The sequence below is a fragment of the Rhagoletis pomonella genome, unplaced genomic scaffold (genome assembly GCF_013731165.1).
Source record: "Rhagoletis pomonella isolate Grant_MI unplaced genomic scaffold, Rhpom_1.0 Rhpom_scaffold_00010, whole genome shotgun sequence".
Lineage (NCBI taxonomy): Eukaryota > Metazoa > Arthropoda > Insecta > Diptera > Tephritidae > Rhagoletis > Rhagoletis pomonella.
In genome coordinates, this window is record NW_023458564.1 from 6,954,911 (window position 1) to 6,977,475 (window position 22,565).

At 35.4% G+C, this 22,565-nt stretch overlaps 2 protein-coding genes across 6 annotated transcripts in view; one reads left to right on the plus strand and one right to left on the minus strand.

Moving 5' to 3' along the window:
- LOC118745977 overlaps window positions 1-22,565 on the minus strand; it is a 177,702-nt gene that overhangs the window by 33,367 nt on the left and 121,770 nt on the right. The gene's annotated exons all lie outside the window — the stretch shown is intronic.
- The window catches only part of LOC118745976 (peptidoglycan-recognition protein LA), a 167,295-nt gene that overhangs the window by 1,201 nt on the left and 143,529 nt on the right, over window positions 1-22,565 (plus strand). The window lies entirely within an intron of this gene.

The following is a 22,565-nucleotide window of genomic DNA, read 5'->3' on the forward strand; positions in this document are numbered from 1 at the left end:
CAGATTAACAGCAATAAACTCGACGAAGAGTAATACGCAGCTGCTGTAGAAAAATTCCTAGCATATCAAGCCACCCCGCTGCGAAAAATGACATTGGGAAAAGTGCGGTCCAAAAATTCTATAAGAAAATAAGGCAGCAATAAAATGGTTTCGACACCGTTTCTGTTTATGGCAGAACTGAAAGAGGAGATCTGGTAACAGACGTCCAGAGTACACTTGAGATACGGAGGGAACACTTATTAACGCTTTTGTAAGGCAACACAGGTGGCGCTTTTTACGAAGAAGAACCAAGCGTCCCTTTACTCGACGAAGATAACAAAGCGTTTGCCGCCTTCGTATTACCGGCTGAGCTGTTCAAAAGCCGGCGGCAAAGAGGTGGTAAGGTGCGCATACGAGCTGTTAAACAGAATTTGGGTTGGTGAATACGCCTGCATGCTTGAGGATTGAAACCTCAGTGCGGAAAAGAGACACAGTTGATTCGACCTTCTTAGTGTAGCTTCAGACCTGATCAATCCACCATTGTCTTGATTTTCATAGTTCGCCAAATCCGGCAAAAGACTCTTGATAAGAAAATTGATAGGACGAAGAGATGTAGCTTCCAAGCGCAAGTTATAGCTATCTTTGAAGCATTCAAAATCTAATTAGTGGATGCCCAAAAACAAAAAATTAACTAACAAAATACGCAGCAGCCAGTTCGCAAAATTGCCAAATGCAAGAAAGTCTAGAATTCGAATATTAAGTTATTTCAGTGTCTAACTCAAGGATCGCCTCTCTTATCTGGATTCCCGGGCATTTGTAGGAACATCCCAGACATTGGAAGAGCTAATGTATTGGCGAAGGCAGGAGCCTGTTTGTTGAAGGAACCTGGCCTATCTATAACTGGACGAAGACCTGGAATCTACTTCAAAAATCAAGGACAATAGTATTCAGAGCAGTAGCAGTAGGAAAACATTACACCTGAAAAAGTCTTTCGAAATAAAAACTATTAGTAGGGCATACATCTATTTATACCTCATATAGTGGTGAGGATCCTAGCAAGCTAAAAGCAGAGTAATCAATGCAGCTGTAGGCACAGGGTTCATGATTAGAAGAAAAACAAGGGGAACTCCGCAGGGAGGGGTATTAAATGAAGTGCTGGAAAGTTTTAAAGTAAGAACGCTTTGCATTTAATGAGCTGATGGAATCTTCACTTATAAGTTCCATACATTTCGAACTAAAGAAGATTGGGTAACCGGCCTAATGTCGCTAAATGATGGTATTTCCTTCTATACGGATGGCTCAAAGACGGAAAAGGAGTCGGCTCGTATCTATACGCCAAGGACCTGCCGATAAGGCAATCATATCGCTTGTCTGCGGCATGTTTCATATGTAATATTAAGTCTCGTAATTCGTTGACAGTCAGACAACATTGAAAACGTTAGATTCCAAGGTAGTAAAGTCGAAAGTAGTTCGGAAATTTCATGAATCGCTTGCTTCACTGCGTCACGTCAAAACCTCTCTCTGCTGGGTTGTTGGACATAGCAATATGGAAGGGACCGAAATAGCCTTCGAGATGGCTAGACACGGCTCTGAAGTGCAAATTAACGAAGTGGATAGCCTACTATATTACCACCGATTTCTGATTAATGCTAAACAAATATGCAGTAAGAGCTCTTACCGGCGTCCCACAGGGCACCGCTCTACAGCGTATACCAGGAAGCTACCTCTGCAGAAGAAGAGGAGTCGATTCACCCTTTTCCTGTTTCAATGCCCAACTCTCCAGACAAAGTGTCTCAAGCATTTGGGATCACGCTTGGGGGAGATACAGTTTCGTACGGGACAGTAAATGGTTTAACATACACTATACTAACAAAATGTAATAACTCTAATTAGAAGGATGTGCCTCTCGCTTGCACTCATAGAGAGCATTCACAATGGGCAAGTCTGTCTCACAGTGGAAGTACAAGTCGCGCCTTCCTAACCTAACCTAACCTACATAAGTACATAGATAAAACTCATAACCCACGTAGACATTTATTATGCATCACTGCCACCTACCAAATTACATTTTACCTAAATCACTGGAATGCGTGTAAAGACCGTTATAGGTTTTTGTTTTGTTTTGCGGAGTACACACGTTCCACTCCCATGCACAATATGGCTCGAGTGTCATTAAATAATTAAATTTTATAAATGAATTTAAAAACAATTACAACTGATTCCGTGTTATACAGGTATGCATGTTAATTTTACTGTTTTCCACTTTGCTTAGCTCGACCGAAACATCCATAAAGCCACTTATATATCCCTGATAAACGAAAGATGTACTTCGAGTGTTTTTCATGGGCGACGAAAGCTCAAAGTCGAAAGGCTGCTGTCTCAACGAACAGCCGAGAAATTTCACAAACGACTCCCAAGCTTGCTTAGTCTGATCGCCTGGATGAAAATGAGCAGACAATTTCCATCTGCCAATCGCTCCGTACCGCTACGGAAAAGATGGTAGCTACCACCAACTACGCAGAAACAGATGTCATTACAAAGAGTGCCGCACCGCAGCTGTAGAAAAATACGCAGCATACCAAGGCACTTTGTAATTCTTTATCAGAAAATAAGGCAGCAAGCAAATGTAAATCTGTAACCAGTTGCACAGCATATAATTCTTAACACTTTCGAATGGCCACACAGGTATTGAATTTTACAAATATGAGCGCAAACCAATATTTAGGCACGAGAACAAGAAGAGTTAGGAACAGCAATACCACTGCTTAAAAACGACAAGGCGCCGGTGGCAGACAGGATATCAGCTATATGGGCATACACATGCCCAAAGCTGGAAGTCTCAGTTGCCCAATTCACAAGTAGTGATATTCCGATACGAGTACATATGAGTAAATACGCGAGTACCTCTACAAAGTACCGAGTATTTTTTGTACTTCGATACATGTGAAAAAATTTATGCAACTCTAGTCAAAATTATTAAGTTGCCACAAGTTAAAATTAATATGGTTATGCAGAGTGACGTTGTTTAGCTCCGTCCAAATAGGGACGCACCGGTTGAGACCCAACTAGACCGAGCAAGGAGATATAGTTTATACAGCACAAATCTGAATGATTTGCTCAGTGGACTTTGTATGATTATTTAGAAAACAGCTCTCGAAATTTCTCGGTTTTAGCCATACCAATGAAGGAGTTTTAAAGTAAGCCCCCATATCTGAACAATCAGTAGTATGGAGGCAACAAGTTATAGTGCCCCGATCTTTGTAATTTTCACTGTAAGCTTTCTGTCGGTATTGAGTAAAAATAGTTCGAAATTGTATGTGCCTAGCTGCATAAAGGGAGGAGTTATAACGAAAAATCGAATATCTCAATAATCAGTTGTATGGAGGCTATATGTTACATTCGTCCGGTTTTTCCGTTTCCGACAAATGATTAATACATTATAAAAATACACCCGCTTACCAAATTTCAGTCGGATATCTCGAATACTGAGGGACTAGTTTTCGTAAAAACTGACGGACAGACGGGCATGGCTAAATCGGCTCAGCTTGACATTCTGATTATTTAAGTTTACATATCCATGGGTCTATCTCTCCTTCTTCTGGTACTTACAAATATCGGACCGAATTTAGAGATGGAAATTGAGATTACAATTAAAATAACTGTTCATTATTATGCAGAAAAATACTCATATGAACGCGAAGACATTTTTTGTTAGGCCCAACTTCAGATGGCCTATTTAAGTAGAAACTGTTGATTACGTTCAGAAATTAATTTTCCGATCATACATTTAATCTACACTTAAATGGCCAGTATTGGCTATTTAAATATGAGATATGCAACCCTGTGTTTGTACCAAATAACCAAGATTGATAGATAGGTTGTTTTATTAATCTTGCCAAACAACAATCAGCTGTTCAGCACAAAATGTAAACAAACAAACAAATGACACAACAATTTCAAGGAACAAGCAACAGCGTTGCAACTTGCTTGGAATATTTAAATAAAGTTTATCTGAAGCCCAATGAGAGCTAAATGACATTTAAATAACAATCCAAAATTAAACTTACGTGCCGTTTAAATATTCAATTGAAATTGGACCTTAATGCCCTCAAATCTGTATTGGTTGCTCGACTTTCAAAAATGATGTGTCAAATTAAAGGACCTGCCCTGTAGACGTGCAGTAGGGTTAAATTTTTTCAAAAAAAAGGGTTGCCACCTGGTAATAGATTAAAATTAAATTATTTTTTAATCAATTATTACATTATGGGCATCACTCGAAATGTTTTTTAAAAGGCTTTATTTCGTAACTACAAAATCAAATTCAATTTGAATTAAGGCAATTTGGGTGCCAGACGGAAGAGATAAGGTTTATGTTTAAAAATATTTTGAAAATGGTTGCCACCTCTTTGAAAAACTAATTTAATCCACAAGTTATATTAAAAATTATGAAATGTTGAGTTTCAATATTTTCGAGATGAGTGACGAAAGTTTCCACCGGTTTAAAAAGTTAAATTCAAATTGTTTAATAAGTTAAATAAATTACTAGAAGGTGTGCATTTAGCGAAATGGGTTTGGAAAGGCTTTATTCTAAGGAGGGTTGCCGCATAATTGAAAAATCAAATTTAACTTAATTCATCAGTTAACTGAAATGTCAGACAAAAAAATTTGACGGTGATTTTAGTCGGAAAATACTTTTTAAAAGGTATGCCACCTGTTTTAAATGTCGTTAACTTATAAACAAAATATTTATGGATATGATATATTTAAATATGAGTTTCAAGCTTTATTTTAAAAATACTTTTGATTAGGGTTGCTGCCTCTTCTATCTACCTATGTGCTATACACCAAGAATGATAAAATACAAGACTGCGCATTCCCGACGGCGATGAAATTTGTGGCTAAAAGTAGCGAAGCCGAATAGAAGGATTAAAGAGAATGTGAGATTAGTCAATTATATTATTATACCATTTTTTGATAGGAAACGTGTTTTAATTGCTTTAAATTGTGAAAATATATGATTTGTAAAAAAAATTATAAGGGAAATGTGAAAAATGGTGATTTTAGTGAAAGTATAGTGAATTTCAGTGCATTTAAAGTTTTTAGGCGTTGTTTACGAACATCGAGAACTGTAAAAATCGGCAAAAGCAAAGTAGCGGTTTGCGGAATGCGCCACCTTCTGTTCGCTACATCGTGGCTATACACATACATACATATATATGTATACAACACGCTAAGGCATTTATTATGAATCGTGCGAGACTTCTTTCTACTCAGAAATGTCTGAACAGATTTAGATGATATTTGACACACGGATCGCTTAGTCTGTGATTAACATTTCGAATATTTTTAGGATTTTGAAGAGGGTTGCCAGCTATTTAAAATGTTAAATTCAATTTTGGGTTCACTCGTAATATTGTAATACGGATAATAAAGAAGTTTTTCTTCAGAGAAGAATATGATTAAGACGTATGTATGTATGTACATATATAGTATAAGGTGTACGTACTTATTAATAATTATTAAGATATTACCTTCACAAGTGCTTGGGAGAGTCACGACTTCAACGCAATTTAGATTTATGCATTTATCACTTGTGAAATTCTCAGAATCATCTACTTACATGTAGTACATGCATACATATATGCAATTTACTGAGAAGGCAATTGGATTTAATTTATAAGCCTATGAATTACGCCTTCAGTTAACTACAATAACTGATATGTATATAGAGATGTATACATATGTATGTATGCACCTAGCATTTTTTTCACGTGCATACATTCATATTTCATTCATTTGAACAGTTACTGCAAATTGAAAATACATTTTTATACATATTTGTGTTTATATAGACTACAATAAATACTAAAAGAATATTTTACACTTCTCAGAAATTAAGCGAAAAAAATCTACGTATGTACACATATATATACATACATACATGAATTTGCTATTGTTTGCATATTTACCTAAACTCATAAACTTTCGAGGAGATTGCTTGCTAATATTTCGAGCCCTAACCGCCAAAATAACGTAAGCGACATTTTCTTCAAAATTTTCCTTTTGATGCATACATGTATCTACATAGATGCTCTAGGAATATTTCTGCATCAAAAAGAAAATTTTGAAAAAGATGTCACTTACGTCGGCGGTTAGGGCTTGATATGATTGATGTAGCATCTCTAAAATTTTATTGTGGGAGTAAATACTTTGCAAATCATTATTTTAGAGCAATTTTCCGTTTTGTATTCAAGTACATTCATACATACCTATATAATAGGAAAAAAAACGTTATCAAAGATATTGAAAATTTTCAATTGATATCAATAATTAAGTAGTAGTGAGAAGCGGGAACGAATGGGCACCAACTTCATCAATGATTTTTTCAAGGATCAAAACAGATTGTCAACACCTTTTCCACTTGACACCCGCTACTGCTCTCCAAGAGCCCTTTAAAAAATACTAGTAGAGGCGAATGCAAGCGAATATTGGAACCTTATTTCCAACCCATTAGGTATCGCTGCCGAAGGAGTAGTCAGATTCCAGCAAGCACGAAGGAGTAGTTTGTATGACGAGGAATGTGGTTGGGCATGAATACTTGTTCACACCGCAATTTAACCGCGTACTGGACATCGGTAACACAGTCGCTGTGGTTGTTCTTACCTAGTTCGCCCTGGTCTTTAAACCTTCCGTAAGTCGCCTAATTTTCTGGTACAATTGTCGGACTCTTTTCCCTTTCGGACAGCATTTCAAACTCCTTGCACTCAAAAAATATAAGTTTTGATCGGCCATAACAAACTTTAGGTTTGTTTTAGCTTTTCCAAGTTAGATATAGAAGCAATGCAAGTGGGTCTGGTGGAGAAGGAAGCATATCTAATTCTTAGCAAATTTTCCGAAGAAGCCATGAGTCTAAAATCAATTTGGAGTGAAAATGTTTATTATTTCGCCCTCTGGCGCAAATTTTAAGAAAAAGATAAGTGCAGAAATGGGTTCCTTATACCAAAAAAGACCCTATAGTATGTCTTTGTAAAAAAATGTGAGCACTTCTTTACGACGCTGCAGCAAAATGCTAAGAAACTTATTTTCGCAATTTGGAAAACTCCAACTAAGGTTTCTTCGGCAAATTTGCTAAGAATTACACGTAGAATCCATCTGTGCTATACGCGCATAATCGTAAAAATATCTCCTATACCAATTGACCAGCCCTAATGTATAGTCATCACAACCTCAGAGAATACGCGTCTTGGCATTCGCGTCGCTGTTGATAATTATAATTTCGAAAACGTGGACGACTTCGTTTATTTACCAGCATTATTACCAATAATATCCAACGACATACAAAAATCACACTCTATAAGTCACTCAATATGCCTGTGCTGATGTATGGCGCAGAAAGATGACAACGAAAACATCTGATGAGGCAGTTCTTAGTGTGCTCGAGAAAAAGATGCTGCAGAGCATATAGGAACAGATTTCATGTAGGCTTTACGTGATTACCTGCCAAAGGCTTTAATCACGGTGCCCGCATTAGGCAAAACGGATTAATTTTTGCATTAATCACTGCCCTGAACTGCAAGCACTTCAGTACCTAATTGGCAGTATGTGGTGGACACACTTACCACCTTGGTAGGGCCGAGGCCTACCTAAACCTCTGACGTTCTCTGGATCACGACATCCGGTTGCAATGCAACTCCACATTGAACCATTGCTGGTTCTACCCGCATTTAGGTATTAAACCACAGCCACCACGATACTCCCCAAAGGGGCCGTACCCATGAACAGACCGGAGTAATGCTCGCCGGCGAGATTTGCTGGACTGGCTCAACTCACCCTGACCCACTTAACTGACTCAGCTCACACTAGAACGACTTACACGACTACTTCACTCCACATTCATACTCCGTCTTGCTCGTCTCACAAGTCTAATCGCCTCGTTCGTGGGCACCCTCCACATCCAGGAGAGGTGAAACCACTCGCTCAACTTTCGACCGATCGAGTTGCTCGACACACATTCACCATCTTGCTCCGTCTTGCTCATCTCACACGTCCTACTCGCCTCGCTCGTGGGCACCCTCCACATCCAGGAGCGGTGACACCACTCGCTCAGCTTTCGCAACGGATCGAATTGCTCAACTTGCGCACAACTTTTTCAACATTTCCAGCGGTTTCCACCACACATTTCCTTCAATTACAACTTATTTTCACCATTTTCTAGTCGTGTAAGCCATGCCAGTGTTTGCCTTGCCAGCCTTGCAAGCCTTGCTTGTGTCACCAGTTTTGCTCGTCTCGCCGACGAACACACTCCGGGGCCATCTGTTCCCCGTGGCACCATTTTTAAAGTCTTTGGTATGACTCTCGAAAGCCGTAGACTTCTTCCAGTTGAGCCTCCACCGACTCAGGACTGGTAGCCTTTAACTGAAAATACCAAAGCCCCCTGTCTTCCCTCCTGTTTTCTCAAACCGGGCTTGGGACCGTCTAAGGCACAGTTAGCATATAGGGCCATTTGAATGTTGGCGAATTAAAATACGCCGCTTATGTTTATTAATTTTTAAGATTTTTCAATTAAAATACAAATTTTCAAACTTTTTTCTCAGCAGTGATTCAATTTTAGTGTAACAAGTTAATAATAATAATAATAGATTGGCGCTTACACATATGTTAGTGTTTGGCCGAGCTTCTCCTCCGTTTGTGCCGTGCGCCTTGATGTTCTCACACAAAGCGGAGGGACCTACAGTTTTACGCCGACTCCGAACAGCGATTGTATTTTTATGACAAGCTGTTTTTCATGGCAGAAATACACTCGGAGGTTTGCCATTGCCTGCCGAGGGGCGACCGCTGTTAAGCAAAAACCTTTTTTCTATATTTTTTTGCGATGTTGCTTTGACCAGGGCTTGAACCCAGGCATTGCGGAGTGGAAGCGCGCACTGCTTACAACTACACCACAGCGGCCGACGTGGCAAAAAACTACCGTTGATTTTTCGAAATTTTTTAGCCGAAGGTGCTGCGGTTTTCTTCACATAAAAAAAAATGTGTTTATTCGTTATATGGAAGCAAATGCGACAAAAAAACTCTAAAAAAAATAATTCTAAAATTCAACGGTAATTTTTAGCTACTTGAAACTTGCATGTTGTTACACTGACGTTAGCAATTAATATCGATTAAGCGGGTTTCACTGTATTTATAAACTTGCTTAATTAATATCTTAATATATAAAAATCCCGTGTCACTGTGTTCGTTTACGCTAATCTCCGAAACCGCGTAAACGATTTCAATGAAATTTTGTGGTTCCAACTTAAAAGAACACGAGAAAAAATATTTTTTTTTTCATCGAAATTTTTTCTATGCTTCTCGCAACGTTCTTAAAAGAGAGAGAGAGTTTTCCAAAGTGTTTCGCAGCTACGCTTCATATGTACATATGTTTATGTTGGGGAGGAATAGGTAAAATAACAACAAAATAATGTAGTATATATTTATACATATAAACAGGCGCACATCAACAGCAACAAAAAATTTACCATTTGGACACCATCCAATGTTATCCCTGGCTGATATTTGAACCGTAACCAGAGATCGTTTTTTTTTTTGTAAACGTAGTGAACAATAATAACAATCTTTTGTACATTTCGATATCAAATGAAACGTAAGAAACAATATGGGTCTTCACACCGAGCTCGGTATTCGGTAACTCGGTGTCCGGTAATTTTTCCTAATGTATTTTGTTTGTAATAGTGTTACACAAAAAAAAAATACATGGGAAAAAATTACCGAACACCGAGTTACCGAGTACCAAGCTTCGGTGTGAAGACCCATAATATCTACGATGCATGTAACTTGCCTATGTATCGGTGTGTAGCAGGACAACGTCTGCCCGGGCTTACTAATATTTTTTATATAAATATCATTTTCTTAATTTAGAAAGGCCTTATCGCCGCCGAAATGCAAAAAAACACGTAACTAACTAAAATTTTTTATTGCATGAAACGATTTGGGAATTTGGATTGGATAGGGTCTTACTAAACTAAGAGTTGATATTTTGTCAGCTGTTTTTCTGAGCTTTTGCTTCAGTTAGTTGTGTACAATTGATGCAGACTTATAAATATGTTTACCTGCGGACGTCATAAAACTAAAGCAAATAAAGTATTGCCATAGCAGACATGTGCCCGAATGTTTACCAATGCCAGACTATGACTGCACGTATAAAAGTCAACTATTTTATAAAACAAAAAAAAAAAAAACAACATGGGATATTATGGAAATTAAAAATAGTACATGATCCTGGGCCGCCAGGCCTAACTTATGTTCGAACTAACAAAATAAAATAGAGAGTAAGGGAAAGGATTTTTAGGACCTAAAAACCTGTAAAAAAGGCAAAATAATATAACGAAATAGGCAGGAAAAGGCACTAGAAATAGCAAAAAAGGCAAAAGAAGGCACTAAAAAAACAACAAAAACTTAAAAATAACACTGGTTTATAGGAAAAATGTTCAACGGACGCCACTACATATCTAATTCCTATGTTAGAATTGCTTGCAGATTCCGAAAATCGAGTTAATTTTTTATTCTATGGATAAGTTTTCGAGATATTTTCATGTGTACATGGCGTATGAGTAACATACTTTCCTGCTAATTTTTCATACAAAAAATCTTTGCGCATTTTGATATGACCACTTATTACTTCTTTATTTATGCATCGATTTTCTTCACTATCAACTTGATTTTTTTTTGTAACAGAACAGAATTCAATACAGCCTTGAATGTGCTAAACGTGCGCTCAGGAAACGTATTATCAGGAATAAGGGCTTTTTCCTCGCTATAATCACTTTTTAAAGGTGCAATAGCCACAAAAACGCAAATATCTTAAAAAAGGCAACATCAAGTGTGTATATATGGAATCAGGGAAAGCTAAATCGTGGACATTCTTTATCTAATATACTCTATCTCTTTAGCAGAAATAAAGGCAATTTCCATAATATCCGTTCCCTGGTTATATGTAATTAGGATTTTAGGCGTATCTGCTGCCTAGGGTAGGCGGACCTTTTACAGGTAGCAGTTAAGAAAGATTTGTTAAAGTCAGTGCCAGGCACTTTTTGTTGGCAATATTTTGTTCGAAATATTTAGTATACTAGCGGTTAAAAATCATACTGCTAAATTCATTTTCAAATTTTTGTAAGAAATATGAGCAGGAAATTAAATATCGGTGATACTGCAAAACCGTCTATGTCTGTTAGTACCCTTGACACTTAGATGGTCTCTTACTTGCACCGGAATGCATCTGCAAATTGTTACACCCTATTAAACGAATGGGAAAGCTGTCTACCTTTGGCTGATAAAGATGAACGATTGCGAGAAGTGATCAGATACAGATAACAGATCAATTAAGCACCAGAGGTAATAAGTGACATAGAACGTTTTGCAGTATAACCGACGATTTGTTACTCATACGCCGTGTAACCACGGGTTAAATGAAATTTGATAGAAAACAATCACTATTGATTACGCGAACTTTAAAGCGAGTGGCAGAAATTATCGCAAACGAAAAATGCCTGGAAATATTGAATACTGATTTTTAACAGTATGCTGTAAAACATACATATATGTATGTATAAAAGACAGCACATCGACTTTAACATTGGTAACGTTTTTACGTACCTTTTCTACCTGCTACCTATATAAAATATATCCTTACTAATATTATAAATGCGTAAGTGAGTTTGTTTGTTTGTTACGCTTTCATGATTTAACTACTCATCATGAAATTTTGCACACTGGTGTCATTTCGTCCAACTCAAAACATAGGGCAGCATTTATCTCGATTAGACAAGAGGGCGTGGCTTCTCCCATACAAAAGGAATTTTTCATTCTGCATATCTCAGAAAGTACATATTTGTAGTAGAGGACTGTAACTTGGAAAGGAGATATATTTATAAAATCAATTCCATACTCATGGAGGAGGGTTGCTTAAAAAATCAAATTCAACTTGAATTAGGGAATTCGGTAATACCTATCACAGTATGGGTTTCAGATGAGGTTTAATAAATTGTAGTAAACAAATGTTTTGGAGAAGGTTGCCATCTGTTTAATAAATCGAACTTAATTAAATTAAAGAATTTTCTGAGTTTTTTGAAATGAGTTATTACAATAGGGGCATCAATCGAAATGGTCTTGAAAAGGTTTTATTTCTAAGCTATCTGTAGTAGGGTGGCTATTTGAAAAATCAAATTCAATTTCAGTTATGGGAATTAGGTCATTCAAATGCATACATATATGTACATATGTAGGCGGCAAGTGAAAAAGTTTAAGGAGGCTGCCACCTGTTTAAAAAGATAAATTCAAACTGTTTAATAAATTGAATGAATTATTACAATCAGGGTTGCCACTGACGAAAAAAATACTTACCATCTAGTTGAAAAAATCTACCAAATCTAGTAAATATCTACCAATAACTTTTTTATAGTTATTTTAATAAAACCTTAGTTTGTTATTTGTTTAGCTATTTTATTAAGAATTAAAATTATTTTTAAAGAACTTTTCATTTAACTAATTACATGGTATTTAAGATCATATTAATGGCATATTGGCTGACTTCCAAAGCGAATCAATACAATGTTTGCATAATGGGTATTCAAACTGTTTGTTTATGCAGAGTTGCGAAAGATTGCAACCATTTTCATACATAGCATATTTTAAATATTCAATGTGACAATGAAAAATTTTTCTCAATTTTTCATTTTTAAAACAGCAATGATAACCAAAAACAAACGAAGCATCAACTTTGTTTCTGATGCGCTGATTCCTCTAGCGATGCGTTTCGATAACTTTTCGGGTGCGTTTTATGGTTAGTTAAATACTTGAAGGGAAATATTTTCTCCAAAAATTTACTAGATGGGTGGGGCTGGGATTGAGATATTTCTTAAAATCGTATTTATGCTCTGATTTGGTTCATAATCAAAATGCATACTAAATATATAATAAATACTATATTGGTCTGCGCCGCTGTGATGTATTGGTAAGCAGTGCGCGCTATCACTCCGCTGGGCCTGGGTTCAAGCCCTGGTCAAAGCATCATAGCAAAAAATATAGAAAAAAGGGTTTTCCTTAACAGCGGTGGCAATGGCAAACCTCCGAGTGTATTTCTGAAGTGAAAAACAGCTTCTCATAAAAATACAATCGCCGTTCGGTGTCGGCGTAAAACTGTAGGTCCCTCCGCTTTGTGTGACAACATAAGGGCGCACGCCACAAATCGGAGGAGAAGCTCGGCCAAACACTAACGCAAATCTATCTATAATACGCGAAGGCATTTTTTGTTCCGCATAAAAGATCTGCACCGTTCGCTCGATTTTCAAAAATGTGGTGTCAAATTAAAGCACTTGGCCTGTAGATGGTTTTATTTTTTCGAACTGAGCTGCCACCTGTAGAACAATTGAATTCAAATTATTTTATAAGCAATGCCATAATAACCGCGCCGTTCGTTCGATTTTCTTAAATTAGGTGTCAAATTAAAAGGCGTGCACTTCAGATATGCAATAAGGTTTTACTTTTTTGAAAAAAATGCCACCTTTTAAAAAATTATATTCAAATTATCTAAAAAAAAAAAAAATATTACAAAATGGGTATCAATGGAAATGGTTTCGAAAATCTTTCTTTCTTAACTTAACTCTAGGAGGGTTGCCACATGTTTGAAAAATCAAATTAAATTTGAATTAAGGAAATTAAATAGGGGAAAAATTCCAACAATTGGGTGCCAAACGAAAGGGGATCAGAAGGTAGCAGTTTGAAAATATTTTGAAGTGGGTTGCCACCTGGTTTAAATGTCGAATTTAGTTAACTTATCCAAAAGTTATATGATATATGGATGTTAAACGAAAGAATGTTAAGAAGGCTTTAGTTAAAACATTCAGAATATTTTTGAGGTATTGGATGAGGGTTGCCAAATGTCTAAAAATTTATTTCAAATTTTTAAATAAGTCAAATGAATTATTAAAATATGGGTATCAATCGAATGGATTTGAAAAATCATTACTTCTGAACTATATTTAGCGGGGTTGTCACATATTCAAAAAATTAAATTCAACTTAATTTATCAGTTAATTAAAATAGGTATCGCAATGTTAGACGAAGAATATTTAAGAATATCTTAGCGCGAAAGTGCTTTTGAAGAGGGGTGCCGCCTGTTTAAAAAGTCGAATTTAATTAACTTTTACGCAAGTTTTTTGAAATATGAAGGGAAAGGGCATTAAAAAAACTAGAGTTTGAACATTTAGAATGTTAGGAAAGGGTTGCCACGTGCTTATGAAGTGACATTCAAATTAAATATATAAAAAAATAAAAGATGGGTATCATTGAAATGATTTTGAAAGGGCTTTATTTCTGAAATGTACTTAGGAGGGTTGCCACCTGTTTAAAAAATCCCACTCATTTCAAATTAGAGCAATTACCTAATTCAAATGTGTTTTAAAATTTATTAAGAAATCTTTAGCTTGAACACTATAAATATTTTTTGTGTGTTTTATGAGGGTTGCCACCTGTTCAAATATTCAAATGATTTTAGAAGTCAAATTAATTATTAAATAAGGGGGGTCAATCGTATTGGGGTTGAAAAGGCTTTATTTCTGAAGTAAATTTAGGAGGGTTGCCACGTATTCTAAAAGGTGCATTCCAATTATTTAATAAGTTGGTTGAAATTTTAAAGGATGGATATCAATCAAAATGGATTTTAAAAGGCTTTCAGGTAGGTTTCGCTTCGAACTCAAGTTAAACTTTGTAGAAGTTTACTCGAAAATAAATTAAATAACCTGAAAATAAAGACCTTGCCTTTTTTGAGATTAGAAACCTTTTATCGATTTAAAATTTGAAAATATTAAAAACCAACTATCTGACTGCACAAATTTAGAAGAAATATGACATTCGAATCGCTTATATCTTACTAATATTTGGAATAGTTTTAAGGTTTTTGAAATTCTATTTGGGCGTTTTAACGCTGTGCGGGCTTAGTAGTTATTATTATTATCCTATTATATATTCATTTTTGGTGGTGGAAGTCTTATGACATGGTCTGTGCTTGGGGTAGATACTCTGCTAAATGCACAATCTGCGTCCATTAAAACCTCCAATACACATTTAATTAATGTTTTTAAAATGTATGTAGATATTCTGCTGTGATATTTATGTACTAGTATGCGAGGCCTTTGGCAGCGAAGTGTTGATCAGCTCCTATTTATTGGTAGCTCGTGTAGATTTTAAACAGATTAAAAGGGAACACGGCATGTTAACTGAGTGTTTTTTTTTTGCACGCGTTGTTCCAACAAATAAAAAAAAAACATTTACTGCTTGGATTCGGTTTTTCTAACAGCCAATTAGGAACTCAGAAAAAAAAGTTTTGCGAAAAAAATTAGTTATACTCATTGTACGCGTGAATGTCGGATTTAGCTTGCAAAATGAATTACGTAAACCGAAAATTTTGTGCGCTTTAAAACTAATTATCAAATTTATTGAGAGTGTCAAAACAGGTTATTTATGTCAATCAGTGTTAATGAAAACATCAATTGCCACTGACTTTTTAAGCAATATAATGTATGCATTAAGGTGATCATATAAGTGGAAGAAAAATAAATTTAATTTTGTTTAAAATATCATGAAGTATGGCAATAAGGCTAGCCTGAACAGTAGGGTTCATGCCATACAACTTGCAATATCAACTGATGCCCTTTATTTCAATTGGAAGCATTAGATACATAAGATTTACAAACATCTTTTTTAGTACAACAGGAAGGTACAACACCAAAAATTATAAATTAAACAATACCGTAGAAACTAGTGAACCAGCATTAAATTTTTCAAACCCTATTCAAAAACCTCTAAAAATATTCGTAATGATCAATCTAAAGCATTTCTCAGTGATGAGAGGTGTCGCATGGTATCGGCTTTCATTTCATCAAATTTCAAATCCCCCTGTAACTTAAAAAAATAAAACCTCTGCACATCTATGTAGAATTCCAGTTCTTTAATTTGACTTCTCATTTTGGAAATTCGAAATAACGGTGCAGATGTGATGACCTTCAACAAAAAAAATAAATAGATGGCAGCTCTAATTAAAAATATTATCAGCCTATAGTTTTCTTAAAATACTTTCGTTTGACACTAATATTTCAATATTTTATTTATGTATCTTTCGTATAAGTAAAACAAATTTGACTTTTCAAGCAGGTGGCAACCCCTTTAAAAGTATTTTCAAACTCAAAATTTTTCGCCTGCCATTGTTATATATATTTCAATTAACTGATGAATTAAGTTGAATTTAATTTTTAAGCACATGGCAACTCTCCTAAATACAGTTTAGAAATAAATTATTTTCAAACCCATTTCGATTGATAGCCATCTTTTGACAATCCATTTAACTTATTAAATAATCTGAGTTTAATTTTTTCAAAAAAAAAACAAATATTCAATTTAAAGCTATCTTAGCACTCATTCGTTTGATAGCCATATTCTAAAATTGCATGTAACTTATGTATAATTAAACTAAATACGACTTTCAAAACAAGCGGCAACCCTCTTAAAAATTATTTTCGAACTAAAATTGCATTAAATATTTTTCGTCTGACATTGTTATAAATATTTCAAGTAACTGATGAATTAAGTGGAAATTTATTTTTTAAACACGTGGCAACCCTTCTAAATATAGTTCTGAAATAAAGGATTTTAAACCCATTTCCATTGATAACCATCGCTTGGTAATTTATTTAACTTGTTAAATAATTTTAGTTTAGCAAACACATCAAAAATATTTTAAATTGTCAAACTAAGTATTTCTTGAAGCTCTTCATTTGACATCCATTGTTAATATTTCATATAACTTGGGTATAAAAGTTTTCAATTCGACTTCTCAAATAGGTGGCAACCCAATTCAAAATATTTCCAAACTACTACCTTGTTAAACCTCTTTTGTCTGACACCCATATAGCGATACCTTATTCACTTACCAAATTCCTTTAATTAAAATTGAATTACATTTGTTTAACATGTGGCAACCCTCTTTACGTAGCTAAGTTATAAAGCCTTTTTGAAACCATTTCGACTGATACCCATATTTATACCCGAGCGCACTTGTGCACAAGGATATATTAATTTTGTTCACATAACGGTTGTTTGTAACAGCCAAAACGAATCGAGATAGATATAGACAAATGTATACATAAATGATCAGAATGAAAAAATAAATCGATTAAGCCATGTCTGTCTGTCCGTCCGTCTGTCCGTCTGTCCGTCCGTCCGTGTACACGATAACTCGAGCAAAAATTGAGATATCTCAACGAAATTTGGTATGCAGGTTTCTGTTAATCCAAGGTAGGTTGGTATTGAAAATGGGCGAAATCGGACAATAACCACGCCCACTTCCCATATAACGGTAATTTCCAGAAATACGAAAACTGCGATATTTTAGTAACTACTGAAGATAATTCACTCAAAATTAATATTTGCAATAATTTTTAGACGAAAAATAAGAATATTATAAATTTTTGGAAAATGGGCGTAGCCACGCCCACTTATGGTTACATGTGTATATCTTGGTAACCGCTGCACCAATTTCTTCCTAACTTAACACAGTTGTTGGCCTTCGCACAACATACCAAATGGCCGAAAATTTTTAAAATCGCTCAATAACCACGCCTACTTCCTATATAACGGTAATTTTCAGAAATACGAAAACTGCGATATTTTAGTAACTACTGGAGATTATTCACTCAAAATTGATATTTATAATAAATTCTAGACGAAATATAAGAATATTAAAATTTTTTTGAAAATGGGCGTAGCCACGCCCACTTATGGTTACATGGGTATATCTTGGTAACCGCTGCACCAATTTCTTCCAAACTTGGCACAGTTGTTGGTCCTGCTACAGCATACCAAATGGCCGAAAATTTTTAAAATCGCTCAATAACCACGCCCACCTCCCATATAACGGTAATTTAGAGAAACACATAATCTTCGATAAATCAGTAAATGTGGAAGCTAATTTATTCAAAATTGATGCTTGCAACAATTCTTTACCAAGAAATACGTTTATGGTAAAATTTTGGAAAATGGGCGTGGCACCGCCCACTTATGATCACATATAAGTATATCGGTAACCGTTCTACCAATTTGTACCAAACTCGGTGTGGTTATTGTGCTTGCCACATATAAGCAAAACGTTATTGAAATCGGACTAAAATAACGGCCGCTTCTCATATAACGGTAAATTTCAGAAATGCTTGAAACTTCAATATTTCGAAATTTAAGGACGCTAATTTACTCAAAATTGATACACCCCGGCTTGCCATCTAGCGGAAGGTTTCGGAAAGGTGAAAAAACATATATTTAATACTTGCGCCGGGTATTTAATGTTCGGCTCCGCCCGAACTTAGACTTTCTTACTTGTTAATAATTGATTTAACTTTTTAACAGATATGATGGCATTGATTTTTAAATAATTTGAATTTAGTTGTTTAACAGCTGGCAACTCTTTTCCAAAAACTAAAATCAGTTTACACATCTACAGGCCAAGCGCTTTAATTTGACACCGCATTTATGAAAATCGAACGAACGGTGCAGATATTTTCTGCTGCACAAAAAATGCCTTCGCGTATTATATGTATATGGATATAGATATTAAACAAATCACATCCAAAAGGAAAAACAAAACAAATTAGAAAAAAAAAACTGGTACAACTTAAAAATTACACAAACTCGTAGGTAAGAACAAAACTTAGTTTATTGTAGATGGGTAATCAAGTTTTAGAAAAGCAATTATATATTTAGTACAATTGCTTAAGAAATATCATACCGAAGTATGGCATGAGGTTTCAGATATGTATTATGTACGTCATGAAATTCCCTAAATTAATCGGGCACTACATATACACTTGGGAACCGATCTTGAACACTTTCTATAGTAGGAAAACTCAGATTTGAATGCAAAAACCAAAATTCTGGTGCATACAGCTTCACAATATTTGTTAACCATAAACCCTGGCTTTTACAAATTCATGTTTTGTGATACCTTATTTCACCTTATTTCTACCATAAGTGAACTGCATAAGTGAGGATGTGTTGCCTTGCGCTTGCCTAATTGCGCATATAATTTGTATGCTCGTTAGGCACCGCTCACTCTCTGTCCATGAAAGTGTGGCCACCAAATGCATTATTTAAGCCAGAATGGGGATACGTTCCTAGCTGACTAAATCTTTCTGACAAAGGTTAGGGTTACGTTAAGCGGGCAGCTCTGAATAGAGTACACTCGAATTACACAATGGCCCAGTACGATGACCAGGGGGTTTCCCCATGCCTATCCCTACATGTCTTTGAACCATCTTGATTCCCTAGCGAATCCTATCAGCCCTTCTAATAGAGCTTTTCCTAAGATATCTAAGCTCTCAATGAAGTTTGAGGCGGTTTCCTTGGAATTCTGGGAACTCGTAAAGGAAGTGCGGGACGGATACCGGGCATTCGTCTGGGGACCTACCCTCAATTAATCAACAAAGCATAAACAGCTCCAAAGAGCTCGGAAACTTAATATAAGCGAAGCTCTATGTTCCTCACCTACTTAAGCCCTGTACACGATTCTGACTTTGCCCCGGCTTGACGTATTTGCTCAAGAGATAGCCGTTATTGCATTCCTAAGACTTAGAGAGGCAGGTTCCTGTACTCATGGTAAATTCCGCCAAAAAGTCTTGAGACTAAAACAAAACGAGTTATCTATTCTTATAGGACACTGTCTAATCGATGTAAAAGCTTTAAGATTGGGGGTGAAGGCGCCGAACTACTGTAGTAGATGTCGATGCGAAAAGGAGAGGAAAGTTAGTAGAAAACTTCATACGATCGGAAAACCACAAGATCATTTTCAAAGATTCATCTTCTTCTTCTTCGCATTTGGCGCTGTAACCGTCTCAGCGATTTTGACCGAGTTCAACAAACCACGCCAGTCGTTTCTCTACTGTGCCAACTGACGCCAATTGGAAATTCCAAGTAAAGCCAAGTCTTTCTCCAGTTGGTCTTTCCATCGCAGTGAGGGCCTACCTCTTGCACTGTTACAACCATCGGGTTCCGAGTTGAATCTGGAGCGTCGGCGCCCATTCGAACGACATGTACAAGCCAGCGAAACCGCTGTATTTTAATCCGCTGCACTATGTCCATGTTGTTGTAAAGCCATACAGCTCATCGTTCCATCGTCTGCGGTACTCGGCTGTGCCAATGCGCAAAATATTTCCGATGAAAGGGAGTCGCCCAGTCTGAAACCTAAAGGGAACAAAAATTGCATATGGCATTAAAATGGACATATCTTTTGGCTTAAGTGCGGAGGTAGCCACTCTCTCCAGCCATTCCAACATAACCTAAACTAACGCACCACCCTAATGTTAGTAAATTAAAACTCACAAAAAATTATGATTTTTTTTTCTAAGGAATTATTTCGATTATTCCAGTGGAACTATTAAAAACAATTTTATTCACCGATAAATTTAAAAAGATGATCGCTATGTTCGGCCACAATAAAAAATCGAAATTTCCTTCAAAAATACTTTAGAATGGACTGAAAAATCACGGGCCCCTATATATAAAATGCATTAATTTAAAAGCACGTGATAATTTTCTTTAATGTATAGAGTCAGAAACAATCAGCACGAATCTGAATATATGTATTTATAACAGAAGCCTATAACGAAGGACCAAAAACATTGTAAAAAAATAATAACAAATTATGGTTCTGATATTTCAGGCCCCTTCAAATGCTCGGACCCCTCCCTCTCGACGGGCCTGGGTCTAGTTTACATACTTACATATGTATGTACATTGGAGTGGTCCAAAAATTAAGTCAGAATTTTAATGCTCTTACCCAGTAGAATCGAAAAAATGTACCCCAACTTTTTTATTTTGAAATCAAAAAAAAATTTAGAGATCGCTGAATGCGCTCAAAGTTTTCTATGTATTTTATATAGGGGAAAAAACTACTTTTCGTAGAAATGCTATAGAATTCTTGAAGATCAATATTTTTCGATCGGAAAACTTTGGTTCTCTTCAGGAGACTCCCAATAATAATACCCAATTGAGAGATTTTTGTTCGCTTTAAGCGACTCCTAATAATTTTTTGCTTTCAAAATTCTAGGGGGGTCAGAGCATTAAAATTCTGACTTAATTTTTGACATGCATTTTTGGACCTCCCTAATCTGTAATATGTATATTGGCGACTTTAGTCTTAATTTCGCTTTGATGCACAATAAAAGCATGTGTCATTTACAACAAAATAAAAATACAAATGAAACGTACTTACCGAACAAACACCGAGCGCAAAAGTCAACGGACCAAGAAACAATAATTGCAATTCACACCCGGTGATGTGCAAACGACTGTATGTACTCATACACCTACATACATACATTCATACAAATATACATGGGGCGTTCCACACCAAAATGGACGGGGTTCATACTTCATGTGTTTGATTGGTTTAAAAATTTTAGGGTTGATGGACAAACATAAATAATAAATATATATGAAATTTGAGGTTGATTAATACATTTTTAAAAAGTTTACAGCACAAAAACAAAAACAAATCGATTTAACAGTTTTCCAAATATCTCGAGAACGGGACAAGGAAAAAATTAAAAAAATCACACATACACCCGTCAAAATTCTGTATGAAAAGAAATATTTTTTAAATTTTTTCTTGAAATATTTTTCACAACTGTTTTGATAAAAAAAAAATAGTTTTTGAAAATATGCCATCTCAAAAAATTTAAAAAAAAATCACAGGGGTGGCTCTGAGTATTGCCCAATATGAAAGTCTACTAAAACAGGGTGCACTGTACAATAATTTGAGTTATGATTTTTTTTTACATCGAAGTTGAGTAAAATGAGTACAAATTTTCAAATTGTTTAAATTTTTTTTAGAATTTTTTTGAGCATATGCAGTTTTGTAGCCCATTACATTGTATTACAATAAAGTACACAAAATTTTTAAATTTGTACTCATTTTACTCAACTTCGGTGTAAAAAAAATCATAACTCAAATTATTGTAGAGTTCACCCCGTATTACTGTACTTTAATATTGCGCAATACTCAGAGCTACCATTGTGATTTAAAAACAATGTTTTTTATGCCATTTTAAAAACTAAATTTTTATCAAAAAATTTGTGTGAAAAATTTTTCAAGAAAAAAAATTTTTTAAAAATTTCTTTTCATAGAGAATTCTGATGCGTGTATGTGTGATTTTTTTTTTAATTTTTTCCTTACCCCTTTTCGAGATATTTGGAAAACTATTAAATCGATATGTTTTTATTTTTCTGTTGTATAGTTTTTAAAAATGTATTAATCAAGCTAAAATTTCATATTAATTTATTATTTATGTTGATCCATCAACCCTAAAAATTTGAAACAAATCAAACATATGAAGTGTGAACCCCGTCCATTTTGGTATGGAACGTCCCACATGTCTGCCTTTAGTACTGCATAAATAATACATAGTATATGGATACTCTTACATTTCACAACTAAAATCAACAAAAAAAAACTCAATGCTTTAGCCACTTGTGCCTAGTATATACCCAAT